The following is an 18,905-nucleotide window of genomic DNA, read 5'->3' on the forward strand; positions in this document are numbered from 1 at the left end:
GAAGGATAGGAAGGGTTAAGGAGAGGAGAGAGAGGGAAGGGGAGAGAGATCAATAAAGTCTCTTGTTCCTTACTGGTCGGGGCACTCTGGCCAGTTGTCCGCGTCAGGAGGAGACCAGGGACAAAAGGGTCCCAGTTGCGGCCGCTGGGTCTGGTCCGTTGGCAGGCAAGCTGGCCCCTGAGTACCCCGAGTGGTCAGGATGTCAGTCTCGGCGAAGAAGAGTCCCCGCCAGAGTCGCCATTTGTTGCAGGAAGAGGGACCCCTTCCAGGGCCCGAAACTGGGCTCTTGTCTAACACTCGGAAACGAATTGTCCGAGGAGACACATGTGCTGACAAAGGGAACTTGGTCAGGGTGTCCGATCCGCGGTCAGAAGATGATATCTCGGACTCGGTGTACAGTTCCCGAGTCAGAGGTGACTTCTGAGGGCCAGCCTACATGGAAGGTCGGCCATTCTGCGCTGCAAAAAGTGATTAATTTATTCCTTTTAATTTCTACACTGAGGTCATGAACGCGCATCTTGACCTCCTTAAAATTATCAGTAACCAAGGATAGAGGTTTGGGGCTAGAATGGCGTTGCCCCGTCGTCCCTGGATCAGTCAGATGTTGGTAAATTAACACAGACAATACGAACAGCCACACAGACAGACAGAGAGACAGAAGAAATACACCTCCGGGAGTCCGGAGGCAAAACCGAAAGATGACGGCCTCCGGCCGTTCAGCGGGAGCGACCCGCTATCGTCTGCAGAGAACAGGGGCACTCCGACCCCCCTCGCCGGGGTCGGGGACGTCTCCCAACGACCCCCACCGGTGACTCTCCTGCGCGTCCGCCTGAGTCATATACCGGTCTCAGATACCAGGCCCTACCAGGAGTGAAAAGAAAGACAGAAAAAAGCTTACCAGCTGCAGATGACTCTCCGGATCGGGCTTCCCGTGGAGCCGGTGGGAGATCCCGGACGAGCCCCCAAATGTTATGCTCAAGTCGCGAAATCTCCCAATGACCACCAGGGAGCCGATATCCGATGCAAAAGCAAGAGAGTTTTTATTACCAAGCTCGAGCTGGGGCTCCCACCAATACCGACGCAGCAGCCATAGGGAGGAGCCCTGAGCTCTGGGTTACATTGCTTGTATAGGGTATTATTGTGCGAAAAATTCAAAAAACGGGAGTCTCCGGGTCTGATTGGTCACCTTCTGGTGAAGGGTTAGGTGTTGAGTTCTGACTGGTTCTCCTTTCCCGGGTTTGATTCGAATTTCCCGGGCTGGCCAAGGGTTCTGATTGGTTCGCAGGTGGTGGGGTGAGGTCAGGGGATTTCCAAAGGCTCTTTTCCCGGAACCTTACAAAATGGAGTCGCTTTGATTCTTCATACCCTGGTCTCAAGGAAGAAGGGGGGATGAATTGATTTTGCTCTCTTGTAAAAGTATTCCCACCATGGAAAAGAAAACTAAAAGTCATGTCTATTCAAAAGGTACATGTTCCTTTCTTTTTTTTTTTTTTATTAAAGGGCAACATATAAAGTCCTGGTTTCACAATGTGTCCAAGTCTTTAGGCAAACATGTCCAACAGTGGTTTGTTCCTGTTCCATACTTGTTTTATTTTATTTGGCAGCAAAATGAAGATCATGTTTCGAATAAAAGCCCAGTTCTGTCCCTTATACGTTTCATTAGGCATTATTTGCTGTTCCTGTCGTCTCTTTCCAGGCATGCCCAGGCATGTTTTACAGACTCTTTTTGTAGAAATATTTTGGTCATAGGATTTGAGGAAGATAAAAGTCACTCATCAACTCATTATTTATATTAATAAAATCGCTTTTTCTTGATGCTATTTGGAAAAAAACTGCTGGGAAACCTAAAACTGAACTGTGCTTGTGGAGAACAGGAAGTAGAGAGAAGAGAGGAGATTGTGGAGACAGGAGTCTGAGTGCAGGCTCTGCCTCTCCCACATGAGCTGTGTGTCCTTCGGCAAATTAACCTTTCTGGGCCTCAGCTTCCCTTCATCAGTCATATAAATGTGATACTGCCTTGAGCTTGAGTTTGTAAGTTTGAGGACACAATGAGATAAAAATGATATATTCTCATGAAAGTACTTTCATGATTTGAATATGCTTCAAAAAATGGAAGCTTCTAATTTAAAGAACAAAAATTGCCTGAGCCCAGAAAACTGAGCAGAGCTTTTTCCCTCATCCTGTGTCTCCCTTCAGCAGTTCTCAGGGCCTTAAAAGCAGATGGATCCAGACCCTTAGTACTAACTCTTCCCTGTTCAGTTCCCCACTAGCTTGTGGCAACATCCTGTCTTACGTGGCTTCCTGCTGGTTCTTGGATGAGTCTCTCCAAAGGTGGGTGTTCACCTCTGATGGTCATTTAAAAATTCAGTCAGTCAACATACATCAGCCCAAGTGTTCATCGTGCATTGGGGTAGGCTGTGACTTTATAATAAAACAAAAGCAAGAATATACCAGGTGGTCTTCTAAGCACTTTCATCAATAACCTCATCTGACAGGCACCACATACCCCAGAAGTATATACTATTATTATTTCCCTGTTTATTAAATTAAGAACGGAGGCAGAGAGAGGTTAAGTGATTTTTCAAAGGTTAAACACTTTGTTATGGAATCAGGCTGTGCATCCAAAAGATAACTAGAACCTCCTCCCTGACTCTGAGGGGCTTCAACTTCACTAGGAGGTTTGTATTTCACATCCCACTAACTATAACATAAATGACATCTCCCAGTCTAGTGCTGTGGGCAGAAGGAACTCAGATGTGGGCTTACTGACTTATGCCTGTTTCTATGAGGGGGACTTGAATCTTAGGTCTTGAGCTAAGCTAATCCCTCTTGTCACCATCCACCCCGGATTTTAGATGAAATTCCACCATAGTTTTCAGTAGCCACATTCACCTAGGTCTTAGTAGTTTGAAGGAGAAAAACAATCACAGTTGAGTGGTCACGTACTCAATGCTTGATCATAAGCAACTATTAATTATTAATAAGGAATAATAGTTAATATTAATAATAATTAATATTAATAATAATATTATTAACTATTATTCCACCAACTATTCAGCTTTGCATAGCTTTGTATCCGCCATGCACTTACTCCAGGCAACTCATAAAAGCCAAGACCACAGATATCATCTAGTTCAAGGACAGCAAATAGATTTCATTTCATGTGCCAACTCCAATCCAGCGAGGGTTGGTGCCGGAACATCAGATGTAAAGAAACTGCCTCAATTGATTCGTGGTGTCTGATATGGGCCCAAGAGCAGGGTACTAAGGCATGCATGCAACGTGTATACCAAAATGAATCAAATCCAGCATGTTTGTGTTACAGAGGAGGAAATAGGACTCAGGAAGGAAAAGTGGAATGACTCAGAACCACAGCAGGTTAGTTACTTGGTTTCTTGCACTCTTTTCATAATATGTCCTGTTAAGTGACAATTGGTGCTCATACGATCAGCACCAGAACCCAGCAAGCAAATTACGTTGTGCTTAGTACAGTATTTGTGTTAAGTGTATTTCATTCTAATTCCTTAAAAGCTGATGATCCAAGTAATGTAACTCTGTCCATCAGAATATCTGATTATCCAGAGCATTCCCTGACTTGGCTGAACAATAGCAAATAACCCTCCCCTGGGCAAGGAGCAATTTGTTCCCAACAAAAAGAAAAAAGTCAGGTCAAGGTCTTCCTCAGTTCTCTAAAGGGCCAGCAACAAAGGTTTATGTAGCAATACTGTTTGCTCATCTGACCTGGGCTTGTCAGTAAAATCTGACCAAATAAAACAGATTTGAAGGAATGATGGCTGTCTAAATAGTAAGCTCAGCGAAGTTAAAACCTGGTGGCTGGATTTCATCATTTCTAAACATTCTTGAAGCATGAGCCAATTAAGGTGTGATCCCCAAAGGAGATGTAGGAATAAGGTAGAGAGAAGGAAAGAGGGTGGGCAAGCAGGGGGACTCCATTTCCAAAGGTTTTCTGGTAAAAAGGAGAGGAGTCCCTTGGTGGGGAGTGAGATCAACCTCATTAAAGCGTGAAGTTTTGGTAGGAATTGAGCTGCTAATGCACCATGATGGAAATGGAGCTTGGACTTTGCGGTCAAATGGTCTCCCAACTCAATCCCAATTCTACTCCTTACTGGCAAACACAGAGCCTTGATTCCCTCCGCATACATCTTTCAAGATGGTATAAAATTGATTGAAAATCTTGTGTCACACACCAGTGCCCACAGTTTAGTAGGGGCTTGATGAACGGTCAAGTAACTAGTCAACATGCTGACTTATGATATTTTGTAGGGAAAACAATACATTTAGCAATACTGGACCAGGAATGAGGAGCCCTGAGATCTGGTCCCAGTTCTGCTACTAACCAGCACTGGGACCTTGAGCACTCTGCCTTGCACATTTGTGGTTGTTGTTTAGTTGTTAAATTGTGTGCAACTCTTTGTGACCCCCATGGACTGTAGCCCGTCAGGCTCCCCTGTACTTGTAATTTCCCAGGCAAGAATACTAGAATGGGTTGCCATTTCCTTTTTTAGGCGATCTTCTTGACCCAGGGATGGAACCCAGGTCTCCTGCATTGGCAGATGGATGCTTTCACCACTGAGCCACCTGGGCAGCCCTAAGCACTAAATAAATATCCGCAGAATAAATAAATGAATGAAGACGAAAACCCAGGAAGAATTTTGCATACTTGTTGGGCCCCAGTTTTCTCATCTATGGAAAGAAGACTGACTGCTCAGATCCCTTTTAACAATAATGTTCTTTCAACCTTTGTATTTCTCACAGATGCTCAAGTCCACTATGAGTTGCGTACAGTCCTGGCCATGAGATGGAAGTCCCAGGGAAGATCACAAAATACAGCACTTGACCTCAGCAGGCCCTGGGCTAAGTCACCCCTGAAGATTTGACCCTGACCACCCGGGGATCCTGTAAGCCTCCTCTTCTTCCTGGAGTTGACTCCAAGCAAATGAAAGCAGATTTCCAAACAAGGGATAACCAAGTGTGAAGATGAGACCTGGGGAGGCACTCCAGCCTCTGTTTGCTCATATTATTTGCCGTCACCAGCACTGTTCTCCTTCTGGGCTTTTAGCCCCTTTGCCTGTGAATCAGAGACCTGCAAGCGGAGGGCTTAGGCTGCTCGGCCACCATAAAAGTTAGGACACTCCATCCACCCATGCCCCTCATTGCCAGCACTCCGGTGGAGAGCCAGCTTGGTAAGTGGGAAGTGAATGGCAGGCAAGGCTTGCTAAGCCATCAGGGCGCCAGCTTAGCTCGGGGACAACCACACTTCCCCTGGCTTCCTTTTCCTTGGCCGAGACTCCCTTGAAGGGTGGGCCTCAGACCTCAGAAGGGGACAAAGGCTCTCAGGAGCAGGGAGACAATAACATTCACAAGATGAGGAGTTCAAAAGGAAACAGCACAAGCTGGAAGTAATTGATGTGTCTTTAATGTTTCAAATATGCCTGCTTTTGTTTATTTTTTTAATCTCAACAAGTCGCAGACACTGAATGGTAACTCTGCACCTCCCCCGCTTTGGCCCTCCAGCTTTAGAGGCGCTTTTACACAGCTTTAAAGATAAAACTTCAGAAGGCTCTAGCTTTCTGCCCCACAGGCAAGGAAAGCAGCCCATCTGACTGGGAGAGGAAAGGGGCAAAGGCGGGCTGCTCAAGTTTCCTGAAAATGAGGTTGGAACCAGGAAGTGGACTGAGGTAGGAACCAGGAAGAGGAGTCTGTGGGAACCGATCAAAGCAAGGAGGCAGGAGAGGAGAGAATTCCAGGGGCTGGCTTGTTATTGATGGTGTACCGAAAGAAAATCACTAGAGGTTTCTAAGCAGAGGATGAACAGTAGAAATATTCCTCTGATGAAAGATGTTTCTAGTATCTTTTCTTGCTGAAAATTAAAACAAGTGGTGCAAAGGGCACACTAACCTACCTGCAGATCAAATTTAGATGTTGAAATCACAAGGTTGGGAGTAGGTTGTCATTTTTCTAACCTGTTTTACTCGAATCACAAGAATGCTTTCAGTGCTATCGATGCCCCTGAGTTATGTATTCATCTACTCAATAAGTATTAAATGTCTCCTATGTGATCATCTCTCTGGGAGATACAAGAGAGGAAGAAATTTATAGCCTCATCAACATAAGTACATAAAAATGTTCTAAAGAGAAAAATGGCACAATTAATTGTCCAAGGAGCAGTTTAGATGCTGTACAATATGAGCAATCTGTTGAAGAAAACCCTGAGAGCTGGAGTGGTCTGGAGAGGGTAGATAAATACTGGGTGGTGTGGGGTGCAAGAGAAATTCTAGCCCGAGGGAAGAGATGGGCAAAGATAGGGAAGGAGGCGTGAGCAAGGTGTTTGAAGGCCTACGGGGATGCGACACTGGCCTATCTGAGATGGAGGTATTCAAAATCCTTCTGGAAACAAAGAAGAGTCCCTGCTGACCTTTGAGACAAGGGTTTACCACTTTAAATTGTGATTTGAGAAGGCATACCTGGCAGCAATGTTTGGAATGGTCAGAAGTAGGAGAATTGAGGAAAGAGAGGTCAACTGAGGGTCATGCTGGTGTTGCAAAGGCAGAAACACAAGTCGCCTGGGTCAGACACAACCTAGCACAATAGTGGGTTCCCACTGGCCCTTTCATATATTCCAGGGCCCAGCCAGCTGTCCAAGCTATCCAGAGAGCAAATTGGACATCCATGCTCTGAATCCACAGGCATGCCAGGAAATGAATACTTCTGGTGCCTAAGAGGGGCCTGGATAATAGAACAAAACCCCAGGAAAGTGTGCTTCCCATCTGCAGCCCACATCTCCAGCAGCCAGCCCACCACTGTGGAAAGGGGGAATAATGAGCTGCAGACCACCTAAGGCCAGGCCTTATACAATTCATTTTGCTTCGGAATGCCTGAGGGTCCATGCGCTGCGCTGTGCTGTGCTTAGCTGCTCAGTCATGTCCAACTCTTTGCAACCCCATGCACTGTAGCCCACCAGTCTCCTCTGTCCATGGGGATTCTCCAGACAGGAATACTGGAGTGCGTTCAGTTCAGTTCAGTTGCTCAGTCATGTTTAACTCTTTGCGACCCCATAGACTATAGCACACCAGGCCTCTTTGTCCATCACCAACTCCCAGAGTTTACTCAAACTCATGCCCATTGAGTCAGCGATGCCATCCAGCCATCTCATCCTCTGTCATCTCCTTCTCCTCCCGCCTTCAACCTTTCCCAGCATCCGGGTCTTTTCCAATGAGTCAGTTCTTCACATCAGGTGGCCAAAGTATTGGAGTTACAGCTTCAGCATCAGTCCTTCCAATGGACACTCAGGACTGATTTCCTTTAGAATGGACTGGTTGGATCTCCTTGCCATCCAAGGGACTGTTAAGGATCTTCTCCAACACCATAGTTCAAAAACATCAATTCTTCGGTGCTCATCTTTCTTTATAGTCCAACTCTCACATTTACACATGACTACTGGAAAAACCATAGCTTAGACTAGATGGACCTTTGTTGGCAAAGTAATGTCTCTGCTTTTGAATAGGCTGTCTAGGCTGGTCATAACTTTTCTTCCAAGGAGCAAGCATCTTTTAATTTATGGCTGCAATCACCATCTGCAGTGATTTTGGAGCCCCCCAAATAAACTCTGTCACTGTTTCCACTGTTTCCCCATCTATTTCCCATGAAGTGATGGGACCAGATGCCATGATCTTCGTTTTCTGAATGCTGAGTTTTAAGCCAACTTTTTCACTCTCCTCTTTCACTTTCATCAAGAGGCTCTTTAGTTCTTCTTTACTTTCTGCCATAAGGGTGGTGTCATCTGCATATCTGAGGTTATTGATGTTTCTCCTGGCAATCTCAATTCTAGCTTGTGCTTCATTCAGTCCAGCGTTTCTCATGATGTACCTTGCATAGAAGTTAAATAAGCAGGGTGACAATATACAACCTTGATACACTCCTTTCCCAAGTTGGAACCAGTCTGTTGTTCCATGCCCATTTCTAACTGTTGCTTCTTGACCTGCATACAGATTTCCCAGGAGGCATGTCAGGTGGTCTGGCATTCCCATCTCTTTCAGAATTTTCCACAGTTTATTGTGATCCACACAGTCAAAGGCTTTGGCATAGTCAATAAAGCAGAAAGAGATGTTTTTCTGGAACTCTCTTGCTTTTTCAATGATCCAGCGGATGTTGGCAATTTGATCTCTGGTTCCTCTGCCTTTTCTAAATCCAGCTTGAACTTATGGAAGTTCAGGGTTCATGTATTGCTGAAGCCTGGCTTGGAGAATTTTGAGCATTACTTTACTAGCGTGTGAGATGAGTGCAATTGTGCGATAATTTGAACATTCTTTGGCATTGCCTTTCTTTGGGATTGGAATGAAAACTGACCTTTTCCAGTCCTGTGGCCACTGCTGAGTTTTCCAAATTTGCTGGCATATTGAGTGCAGCACTTTAACAGCATCCTTTTGAAACAGCTCAACTGGAATTAGCTGTTCCCTTCTCCAGGGAATCTTCCCAACCCAGGGATCGAACCCAGGTTTCCCGCTTTGCAGGCAGATTCTTTACCACCTGAGTTACTAAGGGAAGCCCCTGAGGGCCTATGCTCCCTCTCTAATCCCATATGCCATCCTAAGCTTATATTTTGACAGGCACAGGGCAAGTTGCTTTAGCCAATATCCACTTGAGGATGGAGGAGGTACTCACTGTTGTTCCTGAAGTGGCCAGGACACCCATTCCAGGTGGCATCCATTAGCCCTGGAGCCCAGCTCTCTGGCACTTTTCACAGGACAGGAAAAACCAGAAAACAGGGTATCTTTTTTTTCTTCCCCTTTTTAAAATTTGGAAGCATCAAGAGTTTTTCTCTAACACCCAACTGAATTAAATTTCTGAGTTTAGAAAATTCATAAGAATTATTTAATCTATAACTGCTGTACTCCAAGAGCATCTTCTGAACTTGGGCTTCCCTTTATAGCTGAGGCCCTTGATTTTATTTTTCTGGATGGCCTGTAATTTATTCTATTATCTAGTAATGTGTTCCCAGGATCCTCTGCTGTGAACCAAAGGTTCCTTGGCTTTCTATGTTAAATATGACTCAGAGAGAGCATCACTTTCTACCAATGAGAAGACAAGATTTTTTTTCGGGAGGTGTGGGGGTGGTGGTGCTGTTATCTTCCTTTCTTACTGAAAATGTTGAACCATAAACCCAAATCCTTTTAATATTTTTACCCAACTGATAAGAAAGTGATTTCCACAAACTGTATGAATCCACACCCTTCTAAAAAGACCTCTATTTAACTCAGTGCCACCCACATCACTCCTGTTCCTGATGGTCCTATATCGTTTGACGTAGTTTCCTATTTCATCCTTATTTTCTAGTCACTAGTAACAGTGGGTGTTTTCTCCCAAATGTCAGATCTTAAGAGAGCAGCCCAGCAGGGGCTTGGAAGTGTTCTAAAAGGCTTGTTTAACAATCATCCCAAATGGATGTTTGAAAATAAATCTGTTTTTCCTCAAGATGGATCTTGCTCTCCCTCACCCATTTCCCAACTGGGAAACATTCCCAGCTGGGACACATTCTTATCTTAGCAATAGTTACTGTAGCCTGCAGGCTTGCTGGGTCACTAGAATGCCCAGAGCTCACCTTTGTTACCCTGACTAATGCTCGCCTATATACCACATCTTTCTCTGCCTGCTTCCCCCACACCAGTGGGTACACAGGAGCACAGTATTCTGGAGTCAGATTTGATTCTAGATGGAGAAACTGAGTTCTAGAAAATATAGGTGGACACCTATGTTTTAAGAGGACATCAAAGCCTATCCCTGATAATTATTCTTAATGTTGTTTTATAGGCCTAACATCTCTTAATCTGTCATATAGGGATAAGGGGAACAGAAAGAAGGTTTTGGTCAATTTTGTGGAGGCCAATATAAAATACCTTGACTAAGCCAAATTTTTCAAACACTTTTATAGAATTTTGGTGAGCTAAGCTTTCCCTCGGAGAAGGCAATGGCACCCCACTCCAGTACTCTTGCCTGGAAAATCCCATGGATGGAGGAGCCTGGAAGGCTGCAGTCCATGGGGTCGCTGAGGGTTGGACACAACTGAGCAACTTCACTTTCACTTTGCACTTTCATGCATTGGAGAAGGAAATGGCAACCCACTCCAGTGTTCTTGCCTGGAGAATCCCAGGGACGGGGGAGCCTGGTGGGCTGCTGTCTATGGGGTCACACAGACTCAGACACGACTGAAGTGACTTAGCAGCAGCAGCAGCAGCAGCAGCAACTTTTGCCTATCTCAATTCAGACAAAACATCACATTTAAAATAATGCTAGCAGATATCTTTAACAGTTGAATTTTATAACCTTTATTAAAAGATAAAAACTAATACATTCCACTCATTTGTTGAGTCTCTACAAATGGCATTTAAAATTATATGTGTGAGTGCTAAGTCACTTCAGTTGTGTCTGACTCTTTGCTACCCTATGAACTGTAGACCCCAGGCTCTTCTGTCCATGAGATTCTCCAGGCAAGATTACTGGAGTGGGTTGCCATTCCCTTCTCCAGGGGAATCTTCCCAACCCAGGGATTGAAACCGCATTTCCTGAAGATCCTACATTGCATGTGGATTTTGTTTTTACTGCTGAAACACCAGGGGAGCTCTTAAAATGATATATGAACTTTTTAAAAAGAGAATTTTGAAAACGTAGTCTAGATAGTCCACTTTGAAAATGTAACATAATGGGAATAAAACAAAACATAAAACTGAAAATGAAAACTCAAAAACAAATACAACCACAATATGAAACAGAAAAGGTAATATTAATGAATGTAAAAAGAATATCAGTTCAGTTCAGTTCAGTTCAGTCACTCAGTCGTGTTCGACTCTTTGCAACCCCATGAATCTCAGCACACCAGGCCTCCCTGTCCATCACCAACTCCTGGAGTTCACTCAGACTCACGTCCATTGAGTTTCAGTGATGCCATCCAGCCATCTCATCCTCTGTCATCCTCTTCTCTTCCTGCCCCCAATCCCTCCCAGTATCAGAGTCTGTTCCAATGAGTCAACTCTTCGCATGAGGTAGCCAGCGTATTGGAGTTTCGGCTTTAGCATCATTCCTTCCAAAGAAAACCCAGGGCTGATCTCCTTCAGAATGGACTGGTTGGATCTCCTTGCAGTCCAAGGGACTCTCTAGAGTCTTCTCCAACACCACAGCTCAAAAGCATCAATTCTTCGGTGCTTAGCTTTCTTCACAGTCCAACTCTCACATCCATACATGACCACAGGAGAAACCATAGCCTTGACTAGACGGACCTTAGTTGGCAAAGTAATGTCTCTGCTTTTAAATATGCTATCTAGGTTGATCATAACTTTCCTTCCAAGGAGTAAGCTTCTTTTCATTTCATGGCTGCAATCACCATCTGCAGTGATTTGAGAGCCCCCCAAAATAAAGTCTGACTCTGTTTCCACTGTTTCCCCATCTATTTCCCATGAAGTGATGGGACCAGATACCATGATCTTCATTTTCTGAATGTTGAGCTTTAAGCCAACTTTTTCTTGCTCCTCTTTCACTTTCATCAAGAGGCTTTTTAGTTCCTCTTCACTTTCTGCCTTAAAGGTGGTGTCATCTGCATATCTGAGGTTATTGATATTTCTCCCGGCAATCTTGATTCCAGCTTGTGCTTCTTCCAGCCCAGCATTTCTCATGATGTACTTTGCATATAAGTTAAATAAGCAGGGTGACAATATACAGCCTTGACGTACTCCTTTTCCTATTTGGAATCAGTCTATTGTTCCATGTTCAGTTTTAACTGTTGATTCCTGACATGCATACATGTTTCTCAAGAGGCAGGTCAGGTGGTCTGGTATTCTCATCTCTTTCAGAATTTTCCACAGTTTCTTGTGATCCACACAGTCAAAGGCTTTGGCATAGTCAATAAAGCAGAAACATGTTTTTCTGGAACTCTCTTGCTTTTTCAATGATCCAGAGGATGTTGGCAATTTGATCTCTGGTTCCTCTGCCTTTTCTAAAACCAGCTTGAACATCTGGAAGTTCACGGTTCACATATTGCTGAAGCCTAGCTTGGAGAATTTTGAGCATTACCTTACTAGTGTGTGAGATGTGTGCAATTGTGTGGTAGTTTGAGCATTCTTTGGCATTGCCTTTTTTGGGGATTGGAATGAAAACTGACCTTTTCCAGTCCTGTGGCCACTGCTGAGTTTTCCAAATTTGCTGGCATATTGAGTGCAGCACTTTCACAGTATCATCTTTCAGGATTTGAAACAGCTCAACTGGAATTCCATCACCTCAACTAGCTTTGTTTGTAGTGATGCTTTCTAAGGCCCGCTTGACTTCACATTCCAGGATGTCTGGCTCTAGGTCAGTGATCACACCATCGTGATTATCTTGGTCATGAAGATCTTTTTTGTACAGTTCTTTTGTGTATTCTTGCCACCTCTTCTTAAAATCTTCTGCTTCTGTTAGGTCCATATCATTTCTGTCTTTTATAGAGCCCATCTGTGCATGAAATGTTCCCTTGGTGTCTCTAATTTCTTGAAGAGATCTCTAGTCTTTTCCATTCTATTGTTTTCCTTTTCCTCTATTTCTTTTCCTTGATCGCTGAGGAAGGCTTTCTTATCTCTTCTTGCTATTCTTTGGAACTCTGCATTCAGATGCTCATATCTTTCCTTTTTTCCTTGGCTTTTCACCTCTCATCTTTCCACAGCTATTTGTAAGGCCTCCTCAGACAGCCATTTTGCTTTTTTGCATTTCTCTTCCATGGGGATGGTCTTGATCCCTGTCTCCTGTAGAATGTCACGAACCTCCATCCATAGTTCATCAGGCACTCTATCTATCAGATCTAGGCCCTTAAATCTATTTCTCACTTCCACTGTATAATCATAAGGGATCTGATTTAGGTCATACTTGAATGGTCTAGTGGTTTTCCCTACTTTCTTCAATTTAAGTCTGAATTTGGCAATAAGGAGTTTGTGATCTGAGCCACAGTCAGCTCCCGGTCTTGTTTTTGTTGACTGTATAGAGCTTCTCCATCTTTGGCTGCAAAGAATATAATCAATCTGATTTCAGTGTTGAGCATCTGGTGATGTCCATGTGTAGAGTCTTCTCTTGTGTTGTTGGAAGAGGGTGTTTGCTATGACCAGTGCATTTTCTTGGCAAAACTCTATTAGTCTTTGCCCTGCTTTATTCCGTATTCCAAGGCAAAATTTGCCTGTTACTCCAGATGTTTCTTGACTTCCTACTTTTGCATTCCAGTCTCCTATAATGAAAAGGACATCTTTTTGGGGGTGTTAGTTCTAAAAGGTCTTATAGGTCTTCATAGAACCATTCAACTTCAGCTTCTTCAGCATTACTGGTTGGGGCATAGACTTGGTTTACTGTGATATTGAATGGTTTGCCTTGGAAACAAAGAGAGATCATTCTGTCGTTTTTGAGATTGCATCCAAGTACTGCATTTCAGACGCTTTTGTTGACCATGATGGCTACTCCATTTCTTCTAAGGGATTCCTGCCCACAGTAGTAGATATAATGGTCATCTGAGTTAAATTCACCCATTCCAGTCCAATTTTGGTTCTCTGATGAGCCCCATGAACAGTATGAAAAAAAGAATATACACATTTATGATGATGGTTCATTCAGTCTCTGACAACTGGGTTTTAAATGGTTTCACAGGGTCGTGTATCCTTTAAAGCCAACCTGGCCTTGGAGTACAAAATGGCAACCCACTCCAGTAGTTTTGCCTGGAAAACTCCATGGACTGAGGAACCTGGTGGCCAACAGTCCATGGGGTCACAAAGAGTCAGACATGAGCGAGCTCCTGAGCACACACGCACAGGCTGGCAATGCTAATTTGGGGGTGGTAACTGTCAAGTTTTACCTCGTATAAGCATTACATTCCTGAGAACGGATGTACTTTGCGGCAGATCGAGCATGTCTGTGGCCGGCACTGAACCCTTCTGTAGTCTGAAACCCTGTGGGGCTGCCTGAAAGGGCCACTGTGATGGAACTGGGGCTGTCAAGAAATGACTATCACTTCATTCAACCTGTAATTCATTTATTCAATAAGCTTTTCGTTTGTTAACTTTGCTCCCAGCACTGTAGTAAATACCAAAAGTTGAATAGCAAGAACTGCTTTCAAACCTTGTGTAAGGTACAAATAAATACTTTTCCTAATTGAAACAACAGCAACTTGGATCCTTTGTGAGTGAAGGAAAGAGAAAAGGGAATTCCCCACCCAGGTTGGGAGCTGAGGGGGAAATAGCTCTTCTGATTTGCTGCATTTCAGGCTCTTTACCAGGACTCCCACATCAGGGATGTTCTTTGCTACTCCACATAAGCCTAGCCACAGTGACTGCTTCAGGGATGAGTACATGAAAACAACTCTGGTTAATGATAGGTTAAGAATTGTATTGAACATCTTGGATCACTTTTTTCCACCGGACCTGGAAATTAGAGGATGTATCTATTATTGCCATGTGCTACCACTCCTGTGCATGAAACATGGGACAAAAGCCAACCGCAGCAGAAGGCAGAACCAAAGAGTAGAGAGAAACTGAGTCCTAAGAATTCCCTGTGAGCTCTGAATTCAGCTGTGCCTTACCTTGCTTCCTGAACTTCCAAGGTTAGGTAAGCCGGTGAATTGCCTTTTTGTTTAAGCCAGTTTAGGCTAGGATTTTGTTACATGCCAATTAAGGTGACCTAATGATACAGAGCCTGGAGAAGGGAATGGCAACCCACTCCAGTATTCTTGCCTGGAAAATTCCATGGACAGAGGACTCTAGTGGGCTAGAGTCCAGGGGTTGCAAAGAGTCAGATACAACTGAGCAATGGAACACAAACAAATCAAAAACAAACAAACAAGCAAACAAAAAAAATATCTAAGTCTAAAGGAGGTATCGGGCATATGAGGGAAAGTTCTAGGATCACAGCTGAGAGACTGAGGCCCAGCTCAAAAGCTGGTGGAACCTAGACATTTCTACACGCTGACTCACAGACTCATGGTGCACCTTCAGGTAAAAATAATTGGGCAAACAAATAAAACATCTGATTTCTTCTGTGTGGCCACATATAGTTTGACTGGGGAGTTTCGAGAGAGAGAAACTGGAAAAGTATCAGAATCCAAGATGGTGGCTCTGGCAGGAACGTGGAGCAGAGATTGGGAGTTCTCTTCAGGAAACGAGTTGAGGAGTCAGCCATTTTACCATATCTGCTCTGCTGGGGAAAAGCCACGGGGTAGCTTGCTAAACGTTGAGCAAGGATGCTTGCAACAACTGTATTATTTAGGCTTCTGTGACTTCAAATAAGAGGCTTTCCCAAACTTGGGAAGGTGCCTTTAGGGCCAAAAATAAAGGGGTGTGACTTTGCTAGCACACAAGCAGAAAGAAGTTAGACAAATGAGGAATTGTAGTTTTATGAAATGGGGACTGTACAAAGCGGATGCATTAGGAATTTGGAACCAGGATAAGACAGTGCATTGTGTGTTCAATTCCTGGTAGAAATCCTCCCCCACCAAATTATTTTTAATCATATATGGCAACTTCTTCACCAAAGAAGAGCTTTGATGCAACGCTAGCATAAAAATCGTGGCAAGTAGAGCTCAGAAGAATTTTGGAACTCAGAAACTTTCCTCCCAAACCACAGTTAGTCCAGTGCCTGTTTCTGGCAGGAATGGCCGACTCAGGGCTGATCAGGCAGCCGGGGCAAAAGATCAAAGTTTTCTTTACATTAGGAATTGTACGTTAGGGCTCTCACATTTTTCTGATTCATGAGTTTTGGAGTATTTGGGACCGTTTAACTCTGCTTCTACTGAGTAAACGTTAGAAACTATTTAAAAAGCAAGACAGAATTAACTCAGTCCAGTACACACTCAAATACCAAGGTCTAAGTCCCTTGGGCAAGACATTTGCCAGCTACAGAAATCTAGAGCTCCATCTAGGAAGCCAAAGGAATCAGGCCACACCTTAGCCCCTTCTCATACCGTAAGACAGCTCATCTGGGTACCATGTTCTAAGCTATGCCTATAGCAGAAAAACATTTCCAGTACATTCAATCCTTGTTTTATATGGCAAATAGGAGACGTGGTCTGTCTCTGTGATAAAAGCTCAGTATCCAAAATTAAACAGATAGTTGAGAAAAAGGCAATAGATCAACTCTAGAACAGTGCCTAAGGCATAGCGAGTATTTAAAAAATACGAGTGAATGAATAAAGCACAAACGAAGTAAATGAATAAAGGCACAAGCTAATGAATCAGTGAATAACTGAACTACTAGACTGGTTGGTTGTGCCGTTTAAAATGAAACGTGGAAGAGAACCACCTGGAGAATTTTTGGAAGCGCAGCAGCATCACAATTGGTCAATAGGACACATATTTATGGCTCATTCACCTAGCACAAGATGAGGAGGCAAATACCAAAGGGGAATGAGATGAAAAGGTGTATTTACATGATTTCTGCTCCTACTGCTTGTCATCCACTTGAGAAAATAAATATGCTAAGGAAACAATTGACATTGCAAATTAATTCTTTTTGTGAAATAAGGGGTGCAGAGAGAAAATATTTTGCAAACATTCATACAGGTCCTAGGGTTGAAAGTCAGAGAAGACATCACATAGAGCATCAGTGTGGGTAGAACTTGAATCTGTGCAGAGAAGGAGGAAGGCTTGCCTGGCAGTGAATGTACAATGTGAATACAATCGTGTGCCGTATTTGGAACCCGCGTGACATCTAAATATCTCTGTCTATATCTCTCGGTCTATCTGTTCCTGGTTCCTACAATTCTCTTATCTAGATTTCGGCCTCTGGTTCTGTTTCCAGTCCCATTACTTCGTGCTCTTCCGATCCACTGTCCTCAGGAAGCAAGAATCATCCTTTTACAAGATAAATCTTATCTGTTTTCTCATCCATTTAAACCCTACAGTAGTTCCTCACTGACCTTGAAACAAAGTCCCCACTCTGCCCTCCAGCTACACTGAACCTCTTTCAGTTCCCAAGTGTGCTATGGTGTCTCACCTCTGGGCTTTAGACAGGATCTTTCACTCACCAAGAAACCTTTCCCCTGGCCTTCACCTGGCTGACTCCTATTCCCAGGATTTCAGCCTAGAAAACACTTCCTCAGGAAGGAGTCCCTTGGCCCCAGACTGTCTCTTCTCTTTTCTCTTAGCCCCCTGAGCTTTCTGTCAGAGTTTGTCACAGTGCATGATCACATTTATTGTTCCATTGTGCCACCAAAATATAAGCTCTATGCGAAGAGGTACAAGGCCTGTCCATGTTGCATTCTGTTATCAGTGCAAATGATAGTGTTTGACACTTGTTAGGTATTCAATGGGCTTCCCTGGCAGCTGAGGTGGTAAAGAATCCGCCTGCAGTGTAGGAGACCCTACTTCTATTCCTGGGTCAGGAAGATCCCCTGGAGAAAGGATAGGTTACCCACTCCAGTATTCTTGGGCGTCCCTGGTGGCTCAGACGGTAAAGAATCCGCCTATAATGGGAGAGACCTGGGTTTGATCCCTGGGTGGGGAAGATCCCCTGGAGGAAGGCATGGCCACCCACTCCAGTACTATTGCCTGGAGAATCTCCATGGACAGAGGAGCCTGGCGGGCTACAGTCCATGGGGGCGCAAAGAGTCAGACATGACTGAGCACAGCGCAGGTATTTCATAAAGTTTTACTGAATGGATAGATGGAGGGATGGATGGATGAATGAATTTTTTTTACAAACAAGTTAGAAGGGGATTGAGGATGTGGTAGACCTTTAACAATAAGTTTCTGAATTTTACCTTGAAAGCAACTAATTATCAAATAATTTTGAGTATAAAGTGTGACAAAGCAAGAGCTGATGAAATTGATATTCACAAGAAAAATATAGGTACAATTAATTATACAGGAATGGGAGCTTTGAGAATAAAGGAAAAGAAGTCAATGATCTCATTTTACAGAAAGAAAGGGTTTAAGAGAAGGCAGCATGAAATCAAGAGTATAGTTGTAATGCTTCTTAGAGGAGGTACTAATATTTGGGGACTTTTAAGACTGAGCTCAACCCAAAGTTGGTCCTCAGAACCAAAGACCATTCTCCCTCCATGCCACATTATAAACACCAGTACATGCCTCACCCAGGCACACACACACATAGAAAAAAGGAAAGGCGAAGTCCTGAAGACAGTTTGTAAATAACCCCTTCCATGGGGATGAGCCAGTTTCTCTGCCTGGGGACAGAGAATGACAAAGATTCACAGCTGAGCAGAGGATATAGACACACTCAAGCCTGACTTGAGTTGGAGTGCCAGCAAATATGCAAGCTGGTCCTCAACTTACCCAACCAATAGGGATGAGCTGGTCCTTCTTCAAAGATTAAAAAGAAGGAAAAAAAGAAGAAAATTAAAATGTTACCATTGTTCTATTATTCTGTGCGTGGTAAGTGCCATGTAGGCAGAGGAGGGACAAAAAGACCAGCCAGTGTGCAAACACTAGAAAGGTCAAAACAGCCCGACCAGCTCATGAGTGGTCTTAGAATACACAGCCAGGGTGATTCCTGAACCTCATTCTGTGTTTGGAGTCAAATGTTGTTTGGATTATAATATTAAACTAGGACTAACATGACCCACACTGTTAAGATTACTAAAAGAGTGGAAAATTGCATAACAAATTTTTTTTTTAGTCTTCTAGCCTGAGGGTCATAATTTGTAGGGATCACTTAAATACTGATTATTTACTAACCGTTGACAGCTTTTTCAGTTCGGTACAAGATGGAAAAGAAGTCCCAGTGCCTCCTCCAGGAGTGATAAGTTAAGCAGGCAAAGAATCTAACATAATATAGACAAGGTGTGGCTGTAAAGTTATGACTGGGAATCTTTTCAACAAAAATACCAGAACTCATTGTTCAAGAGAGCCGTTCTGCAAATCCCCAACTTTGGG

The sequence above is a fragment of the Capra hircus genome, chromosome 26 (genome assembly GCF_001704415.2).
Source record: "Capra hircus breed San Clemente chromosome 26, ASM170441v1, whole genome shotgun sequence".
Taxonomy (NCBI): domain Eukaryota; kingdom Metazoa; phylum Chordata; class Mammalia; order Artiodactyla; family Bovidae; genus Capra; species Capra hircus.